The sequence below is a fragment of the Tenrec ecaudatus genome, chromosome 1 (genome assembly GCF_050624435.1).
Source record: "Tenrec ecaudatus isolate mTenEca1 chromosome 1, mTenEca1.hap1, whole genome shotgun sequence".
Classification (NCBI taxonomy): domain Eukaryota; kingdom Metazoa; phylum Chordata; class Mammalia; order Afrosoricida; family Tenrecidae; genus Tenrec; species Tenrec ecaudatus.
This window is the reverse complement of record NC_134530.1, coordinates 149749745-149753064: the sequence shown is the minus strand read 5'-3', so window position 1 is coordinate 149753064 and position 3320 is coordinate 149749745. Positions and strand designations below refer to the sequence as shown.

The window sequence follows — 3320 nt, the reverse complement described above, 5'->3', positions numbered from 1 at the left end:
AAAAGTATGGAATGCTTCATTTATTTGCACATCATCTTTGTGCAAGAACCATGCTACTCTTCTCTATACCATTCCAATTTGGGTATACATGCTGATGCGAGCACTAAACAGGTATTTCTTATGACCATAAAGAAAGTCAGTATTTCTGAAGACTTGGACATTTGAATCCTCATTTTCTCCTTTCCTTTTCTTTTTTTTAAAGCATTTTATTGGGGGCTCATACAACTCTTATCACAATCCATACATACATCCATTGTGTAAAGCACATTTGTGCATTCATTGCCCTCATCATTCTCAAAACATTTGCTCTCCACTTAAGCCCTTGGCATCAACTCCTCATTTCCCTCCCCTCGCTTCCCCTTCCTCAAGAACCCTTGATAATTTATAAATTATTATTTTGTTATGTCTTACACTTTCCAACGTCTCCTTTAGCCCACTTTTCTGTTGTCCATCCCCAGGGAGGAAGCTATATGTAGATCCTTGTAATGGGTTCCCCCTTTCCAACCCACCCTCCCTCCACTTTCCTTTCATTTTCTAATTCAGCCTTGATACTCCTTTCTTTGTTTTTGTTCCTTGTTAAGAGCGGCTGACCAATTTTCCTGCAAGGAGAGCAAGAACGGAAATGGGTGGTACAAGGCAGCAAAGACCTTACCAATAATATAGAAATTAAAATAGAAGGAATAAGGGGCTTTATAGAAATTTTTTTCGAGTTCAACAGGCTAGAGGAACATTACGTTGGTTATGACCTCATTCACATAACACAGAAAACTCCTGGGGTTTCCTCTAGAGCAGTGATTCTCAACCTGGGGGTCATGACCCCTTTGGGGGTTGAATAACCAAGGGGTGGCCCAATTCATAACAGTAGCAAAATTACAGTTATGTTATGAAGTAGCAAGGAAAATAATTTTCTGGTTGGGGGGGTCCCCACAACATGAGGAGCTGTATTAAAGAGTCGCTGCATTAGGAAGGTTGAGAACCACTGGGCTATAACTATAATACACTGTACAACATGTTTATTATGAGGGGGGCACAAAATATGTTTTGTTATGTATATTTTCACTACAATAAAATAAAATTTAAAAAACAAACTATCCCCCCAATAAAATAATTTTAAAAAAACAAAACACGAACTATCATGTAAAACAAGGGAGATCTTAGAACATCCATAAAATTGGGACATTTTATTGAACTCAACTGAGGCATCATCAGTCCATTGTACACATGAGTCATATAGTATCTAACAACGCCACCACATTTCTCTCATATATTTGGATGCTTTCATAATTATTTCCTTAGAAATTCCATTCTATGTAGTATTTTCTTAAATGCATGCACATAATAGTAGTTTATACAAGTGGTCTAAGTACAGGCATATACATATGTAAATATATTTATCTATAACAATAGGGAATTAGATCTATGTGCATAGATTTATATGTTAAGTATTAAGGTAGCAGACAGAAATTGGGCCTCTACACAAGTATTCCCTCAATGCAAGAACACTTCAATCTAATAACATGGCATTCCATGATGCTCACCTTCCCAAGAAGATCGCTGAAGACAAAGTGGGTGCAAAGCAAATGTGGTGAAGAAAGCTGATGGTGCATGGCAATCAAAAGATATAGCTACTGGGATCTTAAAGACTTGAAGATAAACAAGCAGCCATCTAGCTGAGAAGCATCGAAGCCCATGTGGAAGAAGCACACCAGCCTGTGTGATCATGAGGTATCTATGGGAACAGGTATCAGGCATGAAAGACCCAGAACAAAAAAATCATATCATTGTGAATGAGTGGGAGTGCAGAGTGAAGACCTAGAGCCCGTTCATAGACAACTGGGCATCCCCTTAAAGAAGGGTCACAAGGAAGAGATGAGCCAGTCAAGGCAGTATAGCTCTGACGAAAAATACAATTTTCCTCTAGTTCTTTAATGTTTCACCACCAGCAGCCAGCTCCACTATCATGACTCCAATTCTACCTTACAAAATTGACATTACAAGAGCATGTACACTGGTACAGATAAGAGCTCAAAACACAGGGAATCCAGGACAGATAAACTCCTCAGGACCAATAATGAGAGTAGCGATACCAAGAGAAGAAGGGGAAGGGGTGGTGGTGGGGGAGGAAGGGGGAGCTGATCACAATGATCAACATATAACTCCCTCCCGGCGGGACAGACAACAGAAAAGTGAGCAAAGGGAGACAGGAGTTGGAGTAAGACTTGAAAAAAAAAGTATAAATTATCAAGGGTTCATGAGGGAGGGAGGTGGGGGGAAAATGAGCTGATACCAAGGCCTCAAGTAGAAAGAAAATGTTTTGAATATGATGATGGCAATGAATGTACAACTGTCATTGACACAATGGATGTATGTATGGATTGTGATAAGAGCTGTAAGAGTCCCCAATAAAATGATTTTAAAAAATAATAGTTTGACAAATTAATAATAATTTATAAATTATCAAGGGTTCATGAGGGAGGGGGAAAATAAGGAGCTGATATCAAGGGCTCGAGTAGAAAGCAAATGTCTTGAGAATGATGATTGGCAACAAATGTACAAATGTGCTTGACACATGGATGTACATATGGATTGTGATAAGAGCTGTAAGAGCCCCCAATAAAATGATTTTTTAAAATAATAGTTTATACATATTGTCATATTGTTGCACCTTTTAACTTTTGTTGTTGTTTTGGTTAAGTCTTGTCAAGTCACTTCTGACTCTTATAGATCCAATGAACAATAGAACCAAACACTACCTGGTCTTGCTCCATCCTCACAATTGCTGCTATCATTGAGCCTGCTGCTGCAGCCTGTGTGTCAATCCAGCTTGTTAAGGGTCTTTCTTTCTTTCACTAACTCCTACCTGTCATACATGAAGTTTGAGATAGTTAAGGTTTATTGTGCCAACCTGGCTGATAAACACATGTGGGGTTAATTGAAGGGCGGAGAGATAAATGGCTTGGTGAGCCTTGGGTCTCTCGCTTTCTGATGGTTGGACCAGTGAGCAGCTGCCCTAGCCAATTCTCTGCCTCAGCTGGCAAGGCTCACTTCCTGCGAGAAATCCCTGAGGAGAAGCCACAGGGACCTATCCCGATGCAGTCCTGGGTGCTGGAGCAGCCATGTGGAGACCCCTGCCACCACTGAAATGCTTACATGTTCACTGATTCAGCTTTCCCTCCCGTAGTCAGCATCATTGCACGTGTTTTGTTAGACTGAGGAGGACTTTGTAGATTGGTGCTGGACATAGGGGCTAATGTTGGATTTATGGGCTTGAACATTTATGGGTTGGGATGCTTTCTTAATATACACTTACCCTTTATATA

The 3320-nt window shown here is 40.1% G+C and overlaps 1 non-coding gene across 1 annotated transcript; it reads right to left on the bottom strand.

Annotated features, from left to right (window-relative positions):
* On the bottom strand, nt 1–104 carry LOC142438251 (U6 spliceosomal RNA). Its single transcript, XR_012782668.1, has one exon. It is a non-coding gene; the product is annotated as a U6 spliceosomal RNA (small nuclear RNA).
* Between the last annotated feature and the right edge of the window lie 3216 nt (nt 105–3320).